Genomic DNA, 21726 nt, shown 5'->3' with positions numbered 1-21726 from the left:
GAATTTAACCATCCTCAGTGAGATGAGAATGCTGTTCCTTTTTCATCCCTTCCAATCAATACTTTGGACAGCTCAGATGTTTTGTAGATTTTGAAGTGACCTTGAAGTTTGGAAGGAGCTAATCACTACATTTCAGGTGTTGTATTTGTTTGAAAGCCATGCTTCGCTATGTCAATACTCTTATGTAACTGAAAAATGCCAAGTTGCATTTACAGTAGAACTTATTACACCTTTCAGTTACTATTTTGAACAGCTGTGGCTCCCATTGTGTGTGCTTCCACAGACCCTGATGCATCTTTTCCTAATAACTAGACTTTTAGCTAGAAGACAATCACAGATGAAAAAGCAAGTTTGAAAACTTCTTTTACCTTGCTGAAATACCAGGACTCTGACTTAAGAACAGAAAGATTCCTGTGTTTTTATTTCATCATATTGTCTCTGCAGAACAAGACGCCTACAGATGCTGCAGAAACTGACTTATAATTGTCATGATTCTTAATTAAAATTAAGCATTGCATTAGACATTATGCATAGTAGGTAACTAGAAATGAAGTGAGTTTGCAAAGTTGAAAGGAATGTTTTTAAAGAGAGATAAATATGCAATTATTGAGCCTGGAGAAAATGTAATAGAAAACAGTGATTACCAATATAGGATGTATTTTTCTGTAGAAAATAAGTGTTGTTTGTTTTTCCCTTCTCCTCCTTCCAAGATGATTCTTATTTCTAAGAGTCCTCAGAATTTGAACCGGGAATCATAAATTGTGTCTGACAACATGGAAGTTTGGGAGTGGGTGTCTGTTTGGTTTTGGTTTTTAACTGAGGCAAGGAGCTATCCTGGTTTTGGAATTTTTGTTTTTTCCAGTAATGCAATTGAACTTTTTTTTTCATGTTACTATAGCCTACATTAGCTCCTTTTTGTATATCTGCATACTTGTAGACAGTGGTGTTATACTCTTACATTTTGTACAGTGCATGTGATAAGTAGAAAACTCATGTTGCAGAGAAATGTGATAAGCAATATACCTTCTGATAAAATTCTAAACTGCAAGATATATATACTTTCAATATGACAACATAGTTGCAAAATTGGCTTTTTTTGTTCCGTGTGTGATTTAAAATGATGAAATGTACCTTTAAAAAAACTTTTTAATAATATGAAAAATCTGGTGCTATTGGAAAACAGATGGACAGAATAACGTATACTGAGATCTCTTTGGTTGCCGTGCTGTGTACATTTTTTTTTTCCCCAAAGGCCATGAAAATGAAAGTTTTATAACAAAAATACTAGCTTTATTTTAATTAAAGCCTTCATTTGAGAGGTCTGGACCTAAAATTAGACTTAAAGTATTTTTGGGTCTGGCATGAAGATATGGATGGAAAGTAGAAGCCAAGATACTTTCTGCTGTTCTTCATATGTTCTTACTGTAGCAAGGACACTCAGAGTCCCTACCACTGGAGCTGCAGGGAGTTTCAAACATATACAAGAGCTTAAAAAACAAATGCAATATTATGTTGGATAAAGGCAGGGATACAGGGAGAATTTCATATAGATAGCTTCTGAAAGCAAGAGAGGTTTTAAAAGGGACCATGCTGTAGAGCTTCCTGACTGTGGAGCACTGGCCTTGGAAGTAACCTGGTACTAGGTATCATTGATGGCAGAGCTGCTTGGTTGCAGTCTTATTGTGGTTTGTGTTACCTTTATAACAAAGATCAGAGTGACAAGAACTTTCTTGAAAATTGCATTGTTGCTTGTCACAACCACAGATTTTTTTAAATTATTTAAAAAAATTTATTATTTCCCTCTGCGTTTAAAGCTGCCTTCTCCCACCTCAGGGATATGTCTGGTCTGCACTTGCTCCTTTAAGGATAAAGTTAGGCTTCTGGTTTTTTAAGTTATATCTATAAGACTGAATGGAACATTACCCTCCTTGTTTGACCTTCCACACATGATACACAATCCATTAAATCTCATGTAATATTTAAGAATTTAATACATTCTTTGCATAACATAACAGTAATAGTACCGACAAAACACTGCTCCAAGCAAAACTGCTTATACAAACAGATGATCTGTGAGCAGTGGAACTAATGAAGCCCTGTTTCCTGTAGATTTGTCTTATATATATTAACTGGCCCTTTCATGCCCACAGTACACCCTCTGCTGCTTTTCCTCTGCTTTTCCTCTGCAGTATCCTCCAGACACTGCTGGGGCTCCTGAGGAGATGGGTGTGGGAGGCTGATGGTGGGTGCTGACCAGCCTGCTCTCTGCTCTTTGTGGGTTAAAACTATGCCTCAGAAAAGGAATCCTTTAGTCAGCCATGGATTTATACAAAATGTACAGCAGTTTAGTAATCTGAAACTTTATGTCTTTGCCAAAGTTAAACTGCATTTTACATCCTGTTTAGAAGGTCTGCTCTCTATTCTACCAGTTACTTAAGCTCCATTTCTTCAGGAAACCAGACCAAAGAAATCAGCACAAGCTAAGGTTGCTTGAGTATGGCACGAGATATTTTGTCTTCTTGGTGACCATGTTACTTGTGCTGTCCATATCCTCCTTTCCTTTCCCATTGTCTTTGGATTTTGTGCTGACTGTATTTTTACTTTGCAGCAGATGAATATCTTTGCCCCTTGACTGGCTTATGTTTAGCTGCCAGTTGGGCAATCCACTGAGCAGTCACTCTGAAGGAAAAAGAAATATTTATGTGCCTAGAATAGTTATTTTCAGGATATTTTAGTCAATGTTGGGTTTTGTTTTTTTTTTTTTTTGTGGTGTGGCTGAACTATAACATAGACTGCAGTAGTGGGATACACAGTTGTTAGAGGACCTGATGGTGAAAGGAAGCATGAGTGAATGTCCAACTCAGCAATTTCGTTTGACGACCTTTACTTCTCTATGCAAAAGTTCATCGTTTTTCCTAATCCTGCTTGCTTCTCCTTCTAGCACATTTTAGTTTTTGAACTGCTAAATGCCAAAAATTTGCCTAGCTTTGGACGTCAAGGAAACTATGCTCAATCATCAACACTAATTTAAACAATACTATAGTCAGTAAGACTAGCAGTTTCAGTAACTATGTATCAGATACTGTTTTGTCAAATCATTGTCAAAACTGTTATTGGTGCTTAACTAGTATAATACTAAACTTCTTTGTGTTTCAGGAAGAGACCTTGTTCTATAATGCATGTTTTGAGTAACTTTTTGAATGAAGTTGATACTAAGGGATGATTAATGTAATTTATTTTGGGGAGAGGTTTAAATGTAGCATCAATTGCTTTTGTAATGACTGAGACTATCAGCAGTTCAAGATAGTTAAAAATTCCTCTCTTGTTTAAGAAAACTGGGTAGTGAATGGTACAAATTCGTGTTGTAGGTTATGAGAACACAGAGAAATTCTGATTTTGTGAGATTATATAGTGTGGTCGTACAGTGTAATAAGGCTGAATTTTTATATATTTTATCAAGATTAATGTTTGGTGGATGTTTTCAATCATTGATTAACCAAGACATCTTAATAAGATGTGATACCATGTACAGATCCTTTTGTGTACATGCTAAGCCTTTAAGCTGTATTACTATATGCTTTTCATTTTCAACTGACTTACACTAATAGCTTCTAAAGGGTTATCGTTAATACTAGATTTGACAACTGATGAAAGATTTGTGTGTCACAATAATGCAGTATCTATCATCTAGTGAGATTCTTACTGATACTGTTGTGAACAACTCATGGGAAAAATTTCCACTTGGCATGTTTTTTTAAAAGAATTGAAGTAAGAATTATTGAATTAAAATGTCTGACTGCAATTTCTGAGATGAGAAAAACTTTTACCTACTTTGACTTTCACTTGTGTAATTATACAGTTTCAAAATGCTAGATTGGTGTTAAAATAATATCAGATAATTAACATGACTGTTGATTAGTTTCCCATTTGAAATCATGGCAAATGAACAAGTCAAGATTAGTCCATTTAAGCTGTTAGTAACTTTAAAATATAATATTGGCAGTCATTCAGGCTTCTAGGATTTCACTGAATGAAACTCTAAAGAAACAGCAGTAAAAGACTTGGTGTGTCTGATTGGTCTTTATAATTCGGATTTAATTCACAGCTGTATCCAAATAGGGCTCCGCCCACCCTGAGAGCCTGTCAGGTGCTGCTTCCTCTGTCCATATACTTCAAACTTGAGATAATTCCATTGTTTTGAATCAGAATTACATTTCCTTTGTGCCCTTTCACCACCCTAGATTTGTTATTTTCTTGTTACTATGGTTTCTGGAAATAAATTGGATGACAATTGTTTTGAAAACCTAATCTATATACAAGTATTTCACTGTTTAAATGGTACAATGAATAGTTTAGCCATGAACTACCTCAGAGCTCATTAAAGTGCTCAGCATTGTTTTGAGGTTAATCCCATCACAGTCCAGAGTTTCTTGACTGCTAAATCAGTTGGGAGTAGAAGGGTAGAGCTCTTGCTCTACCAGTAAAGGCTTATTTTCTTATGTTGCAATTTTGTTTCTTTTTCCAGCTAAAAATTCTAGTTGCATGTAGAGTTTCCTTAATTTTATAAATCTGTTTTAATGTGGAATAATGCTTGGCAATATATACAGTCACAAAAATCTCAAATGTTATTTATTTTCTTAAGCATCGATACTTTTGCCCCCATCCTCATGCATATGCATTCTCATAGTTTAAGACCATGTAGTAAGGGACTAGTATTTCCCACATACAATGTATTCTTCTTCAGTCTGTAGGCAGTGTTCATGGAATGAAGCATTTTTTTTACTTCTTTTTAGTCTCATCAACATATGTCTGGCCTGATGTTTTATTTATAGCACCTTGTCCAGATGCTGCCCTGCATCTGTCATCATGTGGGCACTGTCAAGACACTTATCACCCTGCTGTCTGGCCCCTGGCACAGTCTGAACTCTCCTCTGTCAGGTAGCAGTTCTCATCTCACAGTCAGGACACTGAGATACAGGCAGATTAAGGCACAAACCTAATTCCCTAGATGTTACAGTGACTGTGTGTGTTTGAGACATCATGACTTCCTCCTAGTCACAAGAAAATTTCATGTTAGAAAATAGATGGGGTAGATGTTTTATCTGTTTTATGTGAGACCAAGACAAAGTAACTTGAGTAAAACTATATAGCGAATCAGAATTAGATTTCGGGTATTTCTGCATCCAACTGTGTGCTTGTCTACCTGCCTCTAGATTGCATACCCCAACAACAGCACTTTATTGTTGAAGAGCTTTTGAGCATGGCTGATGCTTTGGGTTTCAGTTGTCAGCTTAAGTGTCAGAGGATTCTGAACATCAGGTTTGAAGTGCTGGGAAGAGGAAGATGCCATATGATTCCACCTAGAGAAATTTTGCAATTTATGGCAGAGAGAGAGAACGTAAAAAGGTCAGGTCAAATGAGTGCAAATTACCAGAAACTAGAAATAAATTGTCAGTGTATGTGGATGTACATGAAAATACATTCTTACTGAAACAAATTTATGTCAGATGTCATAGACTTGTAAGATTTGTTATCTTCTTGGTCTACAAAGGAGAAAACAATGGGTCAAAGCAGTTAATGTAATTCATTTGATGTCAGACTGATGTTGGTATCTTGGTGAAAAGCTAAATCTGTGGTTAGTCCAGCTTCAAGTTGTAACAAATTTTACTGTTGCTTTTTGCCTTTCACCAAAGGCCTTTTCCTTTCACTTTATTAAAACACTACCTCTAGTTTGTTTCCAAGTGTTATTTCTGCTGTATGGTACAGTTTTTGCATTAAGGCATAGAAAACAGTGTCAAAATAATGGATGCTTTGCTTCTACCTTGGCTTTCTAAACTACTTGTTACAGTTTTGTCAGCTTTATGACATGTCGTTTGCTCTTATTCCCCCTCTGTTTTCTTGGTGTGTTTTTGAGAATGTGTTTTCCAGCACCTTCTTATTATCCTTTTTTGATGTTTAATGCGCCGTTGTTGGGAATTGAGGAAGTGTTTCATCCAAAATCACTGCAGAACTTCCTTCCCACACTGCTGCCAGAAGTGCTGCAGACTAGCTACTTAATTTGCACTGGCAAAATTTCAAAGGGAAGGTCAGCTGGCCAGGTTATCCCCCTGCGGGGCTTCTGTATGTCTTCCTTTTAAATGCCATTTTTCTTCTGCTTTTTCCCCTTACTTATCCACTGGGAGGAAAATGGCTCCAGCTAGGCCAAATGGTACGAATCCTTGCTTTAAGGTGGAACTCTTCACAATTTAGCATGTATCACAAGAATAGTTTCAAGGTAGTCGAGACTATTTAGGTAGGATTTTTTAACGTTGTCAGGAAACAGTGAATCTGGCAGAAAATGAACAGTATGAAGTTAGGTCAGAAAGTTGGCAATGTTTGGCTGCAGGAATGGGGAAACAGACCACAGTGCCAGAAAGGCGTGTGAAATACAAATTCACGGAAGGATAATGAAAATGAAAATTCAGCAGCTGAGATGTATTCTGATTATGTGGTAGCTACACTGGGTGTTATGTGTTGCTGAGCTTCACTGCTGATGTAATTTAGTTGATACAGTAAGAGCACATCTTCAGTGCACTCAAGTTTGGTCAAATTTAATTGTGTATGTTTAAGTTGCTAATGAGCTGAGGGTGTGTGAGTGCATCTAAAGGCACAGAGGTCACCTCCTTCCACATAGGGAGAGCAGTTGTAATGATTCCCAGCATTGGTGAGTTTTTTATTGAATTCCAAACTAACATAGAAGTAATTTAAAAAGAAGTGGTAAGAAAACTCCTTTGAGAAACAAATTGCGTAATGAAGTTGTGTTTCTGGATTCCTCTTACTAATATGGTTGATATGTGGATGTATGTTTGATAAAGATAAATACTGAGCAGTGTTTTCCTCTTTCAAGGATACATCCATATAAAGTGCACTTCACCACTGCTTTCTTGAACTGGGAGTGGGTTATTGGGTCATCAGGGGAAGCGTGAATGCCCTAAATTCTTCAGAGTTAGATTCTGAAAACTCAGTGAACTGAACAGTGCAAACTCCAAAATAATGAATGACCCCAGTCGTTGAATTTGCAAGTTTCTTTGAATATTAAAAACAGAAGCAATGTTGTCCTGTGAAGGCTGAAGCTATTAACTAGGTGATACACATTTAGGTTTTGATAGCCCTTCTCATTATTGCAGTCTAGGGGAGGGGAGAAGACCCTCTGCCAGCAGTGGGTTATCTGAGGAACGTCAAACACAAACAATACTGCCAAGAGAATTAGAGAAGTATTATAAGAAGATTTGCGATGAACGTGGAATATTGATCTCGTGAGATCCTGCATTCCCTGGCTTCATAGTAACATCATTATTTTCAGTCCTGAAACAAAGGGAATTTCTCTTCATGTAAGCTGGACTTAACCTTTAGCTGATTACTCAGCTGGATAATAAAGGAAGGGGGAAGGATCCAGACCTTCAGTCCTTACAAAATCAGAAGAAACAAACATGAGAATCCCACTTAAAATGTAGCACTTTTTAATGAGAGATACTCTTCCCATATTTTCCATTTCCTAAAAATCAACCAAACAAAAATATATGGGCTGCATCTTGTTTTTTTGTAACTTGCAACTGTTGGACAGTTGTTTTGCTTTAGCATTTAGCTGTATCACTGCAGGAAAAGTTCCGTAATTTCTTTACAGAACAGACTATTGAATTTAAGCTCTTTCTTTCTAAACTTAGTCATATCTTGTTTCTTTTAATCTTCAAGAAAAAAACTCAGTAACTTTTTTTTCCAAAATTAAAAAGATGAAATATTTAATCAGAAATTCAGTATTGGGGTCAAGTCAGTTTTTTTCAAGCCCCTAGCTGCTGCTGATTTTGTGTAATAGAGCAAGAGATCCCGTAAATGTTTTTTCTACATACAAACTTGGTGAATTGTTCTAGTGTCTTTATATACCAGTGAGGAAAGCTGGCTCGTTTTCTCCACTTTACCAGGTAGAAACGGGCAAATCTGACCTTCAGTAGTGTCACTCTCCTATGCTAGGTGTTTGGGGCAGGCAGTCCTTGGCTTCCTCTGTGGCAGCAGCCTTTCTTGCTGATCTCGGTGATAGGCTTAGTTTTGTCTTGAGTGAATGTAAATCAGGTTGACACACTGTGAAGTTGAAATCAAATACATGAATTCTTTGCTGGGCAGAAACTCATCCAAAGATTGTGTGGTTTAGTTTGTGTTTTCCCACTGTACTTACATCCCAGGAAACGAGTTCTTAAATGCAAGAACCCGGTTCTTCATCATCTTATTTTAAAAGTCTCTTAGTTTTTGTTTTTTAGCGCCTTCTCTTTCTGCGAAAAAGAGGAAAACCTTCTTCTGTGGTGAGGATGACTTTTTTCAGTGCAGTATGTAAAAGGCGTGAATTTTGTCTGAACTCATAGGAGAAAGACTGTACCATTTATTACTGGTCCTTATGTTCCTCCATCAGTGCATGATTATCTATATGAAGAAGAAAAAGGGGTTTGTAAACACCAAATCCTGTTACTCGGTATGATAAGAAAGGACTTGGTGAAACCAAATCATGGGTAATTCTCCATTTACACATTCACAAGAAAGCTGAAAGAGACATTTTGGGGTACAATGAAGAATAGCTTATCTAGGCTTATTAGATGTAGATTATAGCCTGTCAAGTTAAATAGCAATGTTGTAATTACTTTGTTTAGTTCTATTTTGAATTCCTTTTGTTAATACTCAGGCTGCAATTAACATACTAGAGCAACCATTGTTTCTTCTTGCATTCCTTTACTCTTTCAACGGTCCATGTGAGATTGGGGAAACTGTACAACGTATTTGCATCTCTTTGAAAAGAAGTTATTTGAGCTAGTTTAAATTTTGGTTGATGTTTTTAATTTATTCGAATGGGATACTTCCCATATCTGTGTGCACATTAGTAATGCCAAGAAAAATGTAAACACACACTACTTATGATCCATCAGTATGGTGAACTCAAAAACGTGGATGAATTCAGCTTTTAAGTAGGCGTGCACCATTTCATTATAATTAGGTGATGACTCATGTAAATGTCACCAAGACAAGAGCTGTAAATGAGCTTTTCAGGACTACTTAACGTGTTTACCTCGTGTCAGATTTTTAAAGACACTTGGTTATACCTGCCCAGACAAAGCGTGCCCAGGCTGCCTGCAGACCTCGACTTGTGAAATTCTGCACAAGTCCTCTGGTGTATTTTCATAATGGCTATTTCTTAATTTTGAGCTTTTGTTCTTGAGCTTTTCATTTTTTACTAGGTAGATGTGTTCATTATGTAGTAAATCACTGTTTAATCTACACAGAATAAGATACTCTATATGATCCTAAAGTAAACAACAAATGCATTTACTTTTGAAACCTTTTCTTTATAACTAGTAACTTTGACAGGAAGTCTTCAACCAGTCCTTGTTGTTCATTGTTTCAAATAAGATGCTGGTGGGGATAGGTATAGTTTGGGAGAATATGTTTGGTTTAGCAAGGTTGATGGCAGAGTTGGGAAATTATTGTCCTTCTGCAGATCTGGAAAAAATTGCATTTTCTTCAGTCAGGAGTCGTCTTTTAATTGACCTGGCTCTGCTACCTGTAGGTTGTTTGCTAAACACATGTCCAGCTAACACTGGAAAGGTGTCATGGTGTACTAAGCAGGTCTGATGTCTGGGAGCCACATTTTGCCCAGGCGTCTTAGTCAGTAGTTGCACTTATTTGCTGAAATGATTGCAGAGCTTAAGCAGCAACTCCGCATTATTTTATTTGTTTTGAATGACCCTTTGGAAGGGCATTCCTATTGCTGTTTTAGGGACAAGACACATTATTGGCCCTTAAGAGCAAATAGAAATTTAAATTGGCTACTGGAAAGTCTTTTGCTTGAAGATTGCTTGAGTTTTCACTTTCATTGCTTTTGATATATTTGTTCTTGCTTGGTTACTTTTCAAAGAGAATAGATTGTAAGGAAGGAATAAGGATTGCACTGTAGTGTATTTTAACAACACATCTATTTTATGTATGAAAATTCTGTTAACTTCAGGAAAGATATATTATTAAATTGTCTAGACACTCTGCTCTTAGACAGTTCAGATTTTAAGTACTCTTCTTCTCCAGCTCCCTGATAATGGAAGTAAAATGAAGTATCAACTTATTTTTAGTTACTGGATTTAAGAATGGGACTTCAGCTGTGATAGGAACTACAGCTAGCTGTGTTGTATCCAGCCTGGACTAATAGATTTGAGAAGAAAGCATTGCCAGCTGGAACGTGTGTGAGTGTTATCTGCATGTGTGTTGTAACAGATGTTGAGCAGAGACTACTTGTCAAAGGTACCTTGTAGTAACTTTTAAAAGATACTTGTTTGTTTCAGTACATTTTTCTTGCATCACTAATTTTTTCCATAAAGTCAACCACAAACTGCATTATTGGGGACTCCAGCTGAAACTTATGGTGAATAGGAAATAGATTAAACACAGGTTTTCCCTTTTCTCTGGTTGCCAACAGTGATGTCAGTAGTTTTAATGATCCTTACCTCAGCTTGCTGCGGTCCTAGCACTCTCTATTAAAACACTTGTCTTCTGCACTGTTTTTATATGTTGTTAAGGAAATGCTGATGGCTGTTGATAAGAAACAATGAGGTATCCAGCTGATGACTTCAATTCTGAATAAGGGACTTGGGCCTTGAAATATACTGTAATAGTTCACTAAGGAGAGAGGAGATTCAGATGTTTTTGTCAAAAATTTAAGAAATGTTCTTTGAAGTCCAGCAAAGAGATTTGTATGCTAAAATCAAGGCTGGAGCTTTTGGCTATAAGTTATGCACAAACAAGAATTCCCAGGATCCAAGGCCTTATAGGTTGACTATATTTCCAGTGACCTTGGAGGAGCAGTTTTGCTCTCGAAATAGCTGTTTTCTAAGCACCTTTGTGCACTCAGACAGAACGGACACTGCTGTCCTGTCATAGTAGCATGGGTTGTCATTCCCAGTTACATAACTTTTCTTTTGTGGAAAGATATTTGTCAGAGGATTTGGGGATGTGAAAAAAAAAAAATTGCTATCAATAATTTCAGACAGTCCATAGCAAAGAGTCTAAATTTTTTTTCCTTCACAAAATTAGAAGAAAACAGAAGCTACTGATACATTTTTATCAAAGGGTGACAGATTTCCATGTTGTACTGCTGAAGATCCTGGAGGAGTAATCACAAGCTTGAAACCGGTCCATATCCCTGTATCCTGTCATACGTGCAGCTAAAGTGTGTATGACATGTAGCCTGTACCAGTTCATGTCTACGTGATTCTGGCTCTTCATCCCAAGTTTCAAACTCTTGGATATATCAGCCTGCTGTGTTTTTTCACTCTTCTTACACATTCGTAGGACTTTAATATGTGAGCATCTGGGTTTCTGTAACTGTGGGTTTCCTCAGTATTATTTTCTTAGTGAATTCCTCTAGGAAGTGTTTCGTTTTTCAAATAGACTTGTTACTTTCTTTCTTCCTTTGTTCTTCTGACTTTTGAATCCAGGAATTAATGCCCGGTAGTAATGGTTATGATGACTTCTTGGCCATATTGGTTCAATTGGTGAGGAATTGGATTGAACAGGCCATTTTGTTCAATACGTGTATTTGAGTTCTGATGACCTCAATACTAGTGAGGAGGCGTAATACGTGGCCCTGATACTGCAAATTATCATTTATGTACTTAGAATCTCTTAGCAGAATAAGGTCTAGCAATATAGAAAAGCTGTTACTTGCTTTTCTTCTGCTTGCCCTGTACGTACAGGGCAGGTTGGGCCGTGGGGAACGGCTGGTGGGCACCCAACTGTTCTCTGGCCATGCTGGGGGGGGAGCCGGGTGTGAAACACCTGCCTCAGATATGCAGCACGCAACTCACGCACACTTTGTTCCTCCACTTAAATGAAGCCATTTCGCCTTTGTCACTCGTCTTTATTAATAAAGTATGGCATTACTGGCTAATTTTAGGTCCAACATAGTTGAAAGCTGCAAAGCTATGTGAAGCTGTATATAGATATTTGGGTAGGAACATTCCAGTAGATTGCAATGTGAGTACAGAAGAAAGTTGAAAGTAAATAAGAGATCTGTGAGATAATTCTCCAGGGAGTTTTCACAGCATACCACACATCATTTACAGGGATAGGCTTTCCTTTCACTTGAAGGACCACACAAAGTAAATTCTGTTTCTTGGGCAATTAAAGAATATAGGACAGGAGGTCTTTTCAGTTTTTTCACTTCAACGTGTCTATGGGAAGCCTTTATTTGTACTGGGAAAAATGCACTGTTTACTTATCTTTTCAGGAGCATAGTTAATATCGAATATAGAAATAGACACACTTTTATGTAAAATCTAAGTCTTGCTTCATCAGATTTTAGGCGAGACTCGTGAAATGTAAATGATGGTAGTCCTCTAACCCCTGTTAAAACAAAAATCGTATTCATTTCACTGGTGCGTTGCTCAGTCCCCAGTGGGTATGGCTGCGTGCGACTGTAGTGTGAAGAGAGGAGGATGGGGCTGTGGTCTGCAGTGGCGCGGGGATGGCACCGGTGGCTGGCAGGAGGCCAGCCATTGCGGCAGGGCCTTGGGCGCAGCGGCGAGGCCCCCCACGGCACCCTGGCATGCCACCTCAGCCCTGCCTCCTCCAGTGGGACACCGCTCCCCGCCGGGGGCCCAAGCTTCTCTGCCACAAGGTTGCTGGCAGGACATGAGGCAGGTCAGCACTCAGAGCGCCCCACTGCGCGCTACGCTACTCGTGACCAGAGCCCTTGTAGTGATGACCTGCCTGTGTAAAACCAGCTGAAAAGCAGAGTTGAGAGGACTTGTTGATAGAGACAGTTGCGCTATGAGCTAGATCAGGGAGGCTGGAGCCAAGAGATGAGAACTGGTGGGACAGAGTCAAAGGCAGCTACTGGCATTCGTTCCCAGTAAACCTGTGCTGTGCATTATTAGGGTTGCGGGACATTGTTATTCACCCAGTCCTCTCTCAGAGAGATAGAAGCAGAATGTAGATAAAAATTTATGGACTTTAACATAATTTTCTGGATACAGTTTTTTGGTAACTTGTATGTCAATAGGGAATGGTAATGCTGCACCGCTAATGTTCCATTCCTTGGTCATCCTTCTCAGGCAAGCTGTGGCATTTGCAGGTGGCCAGGAAGCCCTACAAGGAGGCCTGATATCTAATTAATCTTTCTTCTTGTGGGTGGGTAAAAATGCCAACGGCAGGCTAATGGTTTGAGTTTTTCTTTCTCTTGTCACAGGAGCTTGTCAGAGTTAATCAGTATGGACACTTAAATTGTTTCTGCTTAGGTGAATCTCTTGCAAGTTTTAAATGTATTTCTGACTGCTTTGAATTTTATTGCCGACATCTGTTTTACATGCTTTTGGGATTCAGATGCTTGAGTACAGTTCAGCTGTGTATGCCATAATTTTTCAAGGCGCTAACATTTTCAGTTTGAATGATAACTCTTTTAAAGAGAAAAAAAAAAAAAAAAAGAGGGGGAGGGAAATAGTTACAGAAAAGCTTTTAAATTGTCCATGATGCTAATTTTCTTTCTCTTTTAATTTCAGAATGATGACCTATACAACCTCAGCAAATCCTTCTTTTAACTCATGGGTATCAAGACTATAAATGTTTCATGCTATCACAACTAGGACCTCACCTCCTCCTCCTCCTCCTCCTCCTCTTCCTCTGTAAATGGGTACGATGCATCCAGTTCAGTTTGTTTACTTTACACAAACCTCAGGAGTTAGTTGACTGAGCTGCACATCCTGTGTTGTGCCAAGCAGAAGCACTGTGACACCTGGACAATGAGTCTCTCTTACTTCATCCTCTACCATAAGGACTTAGCTGGCCACAATGAACTGATGTGCCCACCACTATGTCATGGTGAGAATGGGTATTTTACTAGCACATTTACACAACTTCATTTGCTGCTGAAAACCTGTATGACAAATCATCATTGTAAATTATTACATACAAAACTTAATGTTGGTTGAAGAGTATTAAATATTTAACATAGGTTTTGATTTATACATGTACTTTTTTAATTAAAATGTAACTTTTCCTACAGCACATCTTTTTTGATGTGGAACTGAGGTATACTATATTCTGTTGTAAACAGAGTGGGAAACCTGCTTAAAACAAGGCTTCTAAGAATAGAGTAGGGTACTATTCTTGTTTTAAGATTGTAATTCAGAAAATAATATAATATGAGTCATTGGTCCCTGGGCCTTGATTGTACAGTCATATTTACTGATACTATCAGTTGTAAGATAACCCTGATGTTGAGTTGAGTTCTTTCCAAAAGAAAAATAATTTTGTACTCCTTGTAAAATAATAGTCTGTATTAACTACAATGAAGACAAACATTACTGTACATGGTATTTACAAGTGTCAACTTGAATTTGTCAATTGCACAGGAACTGACAAAAAAAATCAGAAAAAATAAATCAAAGTCTTCCATTGTATATATTGTAAAGAAAGAAAAACAACCAACAGAAAACCACAAAACAAAATGAAAACAAAAAAGGGTGAACTTTTCAAATTGACTCTTTCCCTGGAATGAAAATGTGGGTGTTTGTAAATTCTGGAAATCTCTTTCTATATGTAATAAACTAGATACTGTTTTATCTGCTGTAGTGTTTTTTTGGGGTTTTTTGTGTTCTTGGTAAGATGTCTTAAATATCCCAAATTGTCCCACCAGGTTCCTTTGATGTTTCCATTGTGTGTAATTGAGAATGGCTGTGGATCACCATAGCTTAAGAATAAACTCAAGTGTAATTAGGTGTAGTAGGGAGTATGGTTCCTTGAATTATTTCACTAAAGCTCTTGTTTCAGTTTTCTGGAGAATCTTCAGGATATAGCATTCCTTCCACTTCAGTCGGTGGAAGAGTTCACAGCAAGTGAAGTCACTGGAAGACATAGCAAGACTTCAGCATAAAATTTAAAAAGAACGGCACAGATGATTGTCTGGAAATTGGTGCAGGAGGAAGGATGAGGAAGAATTCTTCTGCAGCTCTTCTGTGCTCCACTCCTGTTCTATGCAGATAGAAATTCTTTTGTGCGTAGCGTTTGCAGAGCCTTAATTCTATTTGAGACTGGAAAAATACTGAGATGGTGGATTTCCAAGTAAAACGTTGTTGAAGTGATAATTGAACTTGAAGCCATGTCAGGTCCCTGTTGGTCCCTCCTCCTGCTTCTGTGAAGCAACTCCATGGACCACTGCACATTCAACAGGGTTCTTGTTACCAGGAAAAGGCAGGCACTCAGAGCACCAGCTCTCCTGCAGGAAGGCTGTCAAACCGTCAAAGAAGGTGTTTCTCTCCCCTGAGATGTTCATGAGGTCTGGGGTTAGGCTGTGGTTAATGCAATGTCCTCTTCTGACTGCAGTATAGATGAAGGGACCACTGCACAGCTATTTTTCACCTCTCCTTTTGCTGGAGGCTTACCATTCCCTTAAATCTGCTGGTATTATTGCACATGTATAACCACTTTGACCCTGTCAAATCAAAGTATTCACTTAAGAAAGGACTTGCAGCCTAAGAATACTTAAATCATTCCAGATCACTGGGAACAATTGCATGAGTGGTGGTACTGGCTGATTTGAGGATGTTGTTGTCTGGTGAGGCTGCAGCCTAAGAAGGACCTGCAACTGCCCGGGGTGCTGCCTTTGGAAATCTTGGCCTTTGCTGACAGAACAGTCTCCTTCCAAAGAGGCTGATACGAATCAATACAAGACATGAGGCTTTGCTTCTTTTTTACATAGGAAAGGGCAAGTCGAGCCATAGTAGCTTGCCTGTTACTCATGATGAGCATTGGTGTGTGTTTTTCCAAAGAACCATTAATATATAAGAAGGCAGCACTTGCTTTGAAAAGAAAGCCACGTGCATCAGACCAGTATTTAAAATTTGTAAGTTACCCATTTTCATTTTATCTTAAGATCCTTCTTTTTTGTTTGGTTTGGTTTTTTGGCTTTTTAATGGGGTTTAATTGCAATGAAAACTTGCCTATGTTCTGAAGTAAAAACATAAAAACAAGTCACCCCCATCCCCTTTGCCCACAGCCTTCTCCAGCTTAATGAATTAACATAAATGTTCACTGTGTTGATTTGGTTGCTAAATATTAGCCCATGTTGATGTTAAAGTGCCTTGGATAGAACAGTATTTTATGGCCATTGTGCTTTGCATTGTTTCAGATAATTTGCATGCTCTAGCAATTACTGAAATAATAGGTTTGTAGGTACTGGAAGCTACTGTTAAGCTTTAAAAGGCATTAGTAAGTACATTTAATCCCGGTAGAAATATCTAACAGTCATACATCTATGAGCAAATTTTGTTCATAAAATATGAAATTTAAAAAATTGCAGGAATTGGCAATGGTCATTACAGAAGGGAATGGTGGGGGAAGGATAGTGCTGATCTAGTGGGTTTCCATTCATGTTAATAGTAAAGTGCAGCCAGAGAAACAGCTTGTTAATGATGTTAATATGCATTGTTTTTATGTTAATTGTTATTTTTTTCCTAGTAAAATTAAACATGCCTGTTTAGCAAATGTTTTGAAAAGGCTTTTGAAGCAAAATGCATTCATAACCAAACCTGAAACTCTTGATTCTTTTCTTGCATAGATTTTTATTCTTATAAATTGCAAACTTTAATAAATAGACTATTATGAACTGAACTCTTTTAAATTAAAGCATAAATGCCTAAAAATATGGTACTATAGTATTTTATCCTTTTATGAATTCTTTTGTTCTGTCTGCCACAGAACAGATTATAATTTCTTTAGGTTTGAAAATGAGCAAATGGGATCAGTCCTATATTAGCTAGTAAAATTCAGATGCTCAGGAGTTTATTTAGCTTTGAATTTTTTTCAAGTGGAAGTTTATGGTTATCATTTGAGTTCCTTTCTTGCTCCATTACTGGGACAGCTTCAGTTTTCAAAAACTATACTGAATGCATTTATTAGTGCTATTGGCTAAAAATGAATGGGATTGGAAAAACCATTTGAAGTAGTCTCCAGGAGCACAAGCAACACTTACACACTTGGGTTTTTGCAAGGATTGCTGTGTTCAAGCTCAATTTGATGCTGACTTGACATGTATGTTGTGAAACTTAATTTTTGCCCTTCTAGTCTTTTCTATTAACCTCTTTAATTAGTATTTAAAATGTCATATGTCTCCTATAGTGTTTCTGGGTTTTTTTTCCAGCAAAAGTACAAATTCAGAAAGCAAAAAGGAAACTCAGGCCATGTTTATAAGCATATTCTAGTGCTGTAGCCTCACTTTCTGGATATTTAAAAACTAAGCATCCATGTCCATCTTGCTACCAGCTGACTTTTAGCTGAAGCTATTATTCATGCCCTCTATTACACTCAAGGGCTGTGAAATGAGTAGTTTGTGCTGAAATGGGTCCCATGAACCTGGTGTGTGCCATATTTCAGTTAGATAACTCTACTCTGCAGCAATGTGAATAGCCTTCACATTTGCTTTTGAAATGACTAGCTGAAGCTAGTACTTGGTAGCAGCTCAAGTACAGCATGTCAACTGTTAATTGGATCAATCTGAATAAATATTTGATTGCTTTGTTCTGCAACTTAATTCATCTAAGCTAGTTTATTTTAAATAAGCAATACTGAAAATAATGCAGTTAGGGCAGATCTTTTGCCTATCTCTTGTGTGACCTCCAACCCATCTTTGGGTGCAGCTGATGGCATTTTGGGTTTGGTTTTTGTTTTTCAGCCTGCAAGCCTTGAGGCTAGTTCAGTGGTGTAAAGTGATGGTATTCACCCTTGTCCAGTTCACTTTGTGTTTACCTGCTTATTAGTAATTTTATTAAGCTGAGGCTTTGAAGATACTATAAGTTGTTTGTGAACTTACTGGATGCCCATATGAAATTCTTCAGACTGTAAGATGGAGAATGGAAAAGAGTGGAAGTGGAAAAAAATTCAGGACTTTCAATTTGTAGAAAAGCTCTTTTTTTTTTTTTTTTTTTTGTTGTCTTTGTACCTCTAAGGTGATACTATTCTCAAAAAAGATGAAGTGAGGAATCTGAGATGGGGACTATGATCTGTTATATTCGCTTCTTCCCCAATATATGGTCTGAAAGAGCATTTATATGTAAGAGGAAAAGGTAATCAATGACTACTTGAAAAAGCAGGTCTTATTCTAACTTCTGTATCTAAATACTTCCAGGTTGGAAGTTTTGTATTCTATGTTTGGACTAGCAGTAATGTAATAATCAAATGTTAGTGTATGCCTGCCATGGGCAGGCTCAGATGTTACAGAAAACAACTCTGCATCTGTACTTACTGTAAGACAGAGTAAAGCTGGGAGCAGCGCCTCTCTGAGGGAGGGGGAACTCAAACACCTTGTGCCTTGTGAAGCTCGCTGGGGACATGTTTTCTGTAAAAGGTTCTGTGCCATTCTGAACTCCTGATCTGAATTGGTAGATGGTTTGAAAATTGGTGCTTTGCATTACCCAACGGCCATGGAAGAGTAACTGCTGGGAAATCCCCCTAACACTGCACAACCTATAGAAAGGCTCTGGTTGGTAGATATGCCTCTGGCTGCAAGGATCCCCAGAACTCCCATTTCTGCTGTATTAGGATACTTCATAGTTATATTTGGAGATGTACAGTAAAAGAATAAAATAAAACCTGTATGTCTTATGTAGATTAAACCAATTTAATACATCTCAGAAAATCAAGTTATTTGTAGGCAGATAAACTATATTGAATCAGAAGAACAGGAAGAGGGGTTATTCTGTGTCATGGCTTGAAAAAAATGGTTATGCTTTTTCAACTACTTTTAGGCCCTGCTTCTATCTACAGAAATTGAAACACTGACTATTTAAAGGAAAGAGACCTGACTGAAGAATTCACCTACTGTGTTTGTAGACGGTGGAGCATTGCAAGGAAAAAGCAGCAATGCTGCTATAGAATTGATAAAAAATTAAAAATACCAGATAATGTATTTGATATTTTGCCAGTAATTTTTGAAAAGTTCTGCCTTACAGCTCTGTTCCTGTCAGACTATCCAATGGCTTTTGTGGCATTATAGTATATTGTGTGTGGTAGTCACAATCACTGCCTTTCTTTTATACTTCTAGTTTTTAATTTCAAAATCAGTCTGGCACCGTTCGGCTGTTTGATGTCATGATTGAACCTTCCTGGTCTAGAAGCTGGGCTGAAAGTCCCTCGCTGCACATAGCGGTGCTGTACAGGGCCGGGGCGGGGAGGGTGTGTGTGTGTGTGTGGAGTTCCTGAGGAAACTAGGAAGTTATTATTAGTTATTAATTAGACTGAATAAAATGTCAGTTATGCCATGAATTATTTATTGTCAATAAAATACAATAAAGTTGAAATGTCAGGAGTTTTCTCAGTTTATTGTGGACAGTGGTACCGCCCTGTTAGGTTTCCTCACTGCAGTGGTAGTGCTCTGTGTTTCCACTTTTTTGAACATTAACTGAAAGAAGAAATTATAATTATAACCATTTATCAATTTGCCATTTCACCTTCAGCTGGTGAGTTTAGAACAGCATTTAATTTTTCTTTAAACTGTTGTTTGGAAATTTGGTTAAGGCAGGAGTTTGGGAACAACAAAAAAATTTCTCACGTATCCTGATTCTGCAGTCAGCTGAGGTGGGTGCAAGGTAAACTTGTCATTGTTTTTTTCCTTAGACCATATCTTCTGAAATCAACAACAGGTTGTTGGCTTTTGTTTTTAAAAGACTGATGGAAATAAGGTGAGTGTCCAGTTCCTGTGGTCACAGTCTCAATCCAAAACATGGATTGAGCCCATGAAGGGCCAAAATGTGGTTATTTGTCCTTTAAATACAGATATGACTAACTTTGGAGGAAAAAGGGTGTCCTCTAACATTCTTTAAATACTCCTGCAATTTCAATAACTAGAATTTGATTATCTTTTCTCCAGAGCAGCCTGAAGGCCCTGTGCGCTGAATCTGCATGCTTTTACCTTCTGCTCCTCGGAAGTCATTGCTGTCCTGCCCAGCCTGCCATTTTGTCACATCTGGCTTTCCTCAGCTACATGGCAGAGTAATCTAGTTCATACTGTCACTGTGCCTTTATCAGTAGCATGTTTTGCATTAATTTCAGCTTCTTCACAGTCTGTCTCTGACTGCCATAATGCGGCCTGCTGACGGAGTTCTTGCCGGCCTTCTTTAGTCATGCAGCCCATTTCCTTCATCCACACGGTCCGTGCTGCCTCAGCGGGATCCCACAGGAAGAGGTAAGCTGAAATTCTCTTTCCTAAATCTGCCAGGAAACAATTTGTCTGGGCTTCTTCCCTGTCAGGCTCTCTGTGTGAAGTGGCCTGGTAATCTGTTGGCTCATCACCAGTCTTCCAGTCATGTGGCTAATCCTGAGGGTTGTCATCTGAGGTGAAAGATAAGGAGAAGGGTCTGAACATGACACATGTATGTGAAAGATCAAGAGACTTCTGCCTGCTGTGTTATTTTTAAAATTACAGCTAACAGTGAGACATGAGCTGTTTGTTCTTACCTCTTCCAAAACATTGTATGAATGGACATAAATCATTTAATATTAGTGTCTTAGTTTTGTGTATGCAAAATGAAAATTATTTTTACCTTCTCACCGAGTTGTTAGGAGGATTAAGAATAAGAAGTACTCAACTCCTGCAGCGTTGGGCAACATAGAAATGCTTGTAAAGAAACTACATAAATTTAGTTGTTGCAGAACAGTAGTACTATCCGACCTTTCTTATCTCTCCAGATTTCAGCATCCACTTCAGTGCTTCCTCTATTCTTTTTAATATCATCTTACTCAGTAAGAAAACTTGGTTGCTGGAATGTTTTGTTCTGTGTTTAGTCCAGCGGTCCCTTCCACTCCTGGGTTTTGTTATAACTGTTGCACAGTCAAGGTGTTCTCACCAGAAGATAAGTGTTTTAAGCCGGGTCTGCAGATCTCAAAAAACCTTCTTTGTAATCTATTAATTAAAGTTGCACTTGACCCTGACTCAGGAGACCACTGCTATTCATGAAGACCAGTGCAGTGCCTGCTGAAGATCCATGAAGTGATCTTTACTAAACAAAGCCTATAAACTAAATACAGAAGCTTAAAGCAAGTATATGCTTAAATTAAGAATGGGTCTATACACACATATAGGTGCTTTGGGGTGTTTGTGTTTGTTTTCCCAGCAGTTTCACTGTGAGAGCTAGGAGCTCTATGAAGATCTTCAAAGCTTCCTTGAAGATATGATACTCTTTTCCACTAATGTTTTGACTTTGTGCCCTGTCAAAACAGAGGCCTCTTTTAGTCACAGTGAGCTAGTCTTCTTCCTCCTCTTCCCATGGATGCTTCAAGAAGGGACCTTCTTATTGTTGAGCTCCTTATCTCTTCACCTTACTGGTGAGCTCCACATGCCTGCCTGAAACTATTTTTCTTTGCTTTCCTCTTCTCTGTGAAGCACTTTTAGCACCTGAATGTTCTTTGCTGCTGTATTGCTGACTTCGGGGACAGTGTTGGATTAGTGAAACCTTGCCCTCTACACAGCTGCTGCTACTGCACTACCACAACATGCCAGCAAAACTTTCTGGAGAGGTACTGTGAGCAGTATCAGTGAATTGACTTGGACTTAAAGACCCAAGAACAGGAGAAAGTGTGAAATCCTTAACTTGAAATTGCCACTGAAGGCAGTAGATTCTGAAACTACAGCCTCTCCATTTCTACTGTGAGTAGCTGGACTTGTAGCAT

The 21726-nt window shown here is 38.2% G+C and overlaps 1 protein-coding gene across 1 annotated transcript in view; it reads left to right on the top strand.

Moving 5' to 3' along the window:
• The window catches only part of IRS1 (insulin receptor substrate 1), a 56810-nt gene extending 42183 nt beyond the window's left edge, over positions 1–14627 (top strand). Inside the window, exon 2 of the mRNA XM_074833719.1 lies at positions 13566–14627. The gene's annotated coding sequence lies outside the window, so the exon portion shown is untranslated. The remainder of the gene's footprint in view (positions 1–13565) is intronic.
• The last annotated feature ends 7099 nt before the right edge of the window (positions 14628–21726 follow it).

Source organism: Strix aluco, chromosome 9, assembly GCF_031877795.1.
Source record: "Strix aluco isolate bStrAlu1 chromosome 9, bStrAlu1.hap1, whole genome shotgun sequence".
Classification (NCBI taxonomy): Eukaryota; Metazoa; Chordata; class Aves; order Strigiformes; family Strigidae; genus Strix; species Strix aluco.
Note: the sequence above shows the minus strand (reverse complement) of the source record. Positions and strands in the feature narration are given on the sequence as shown.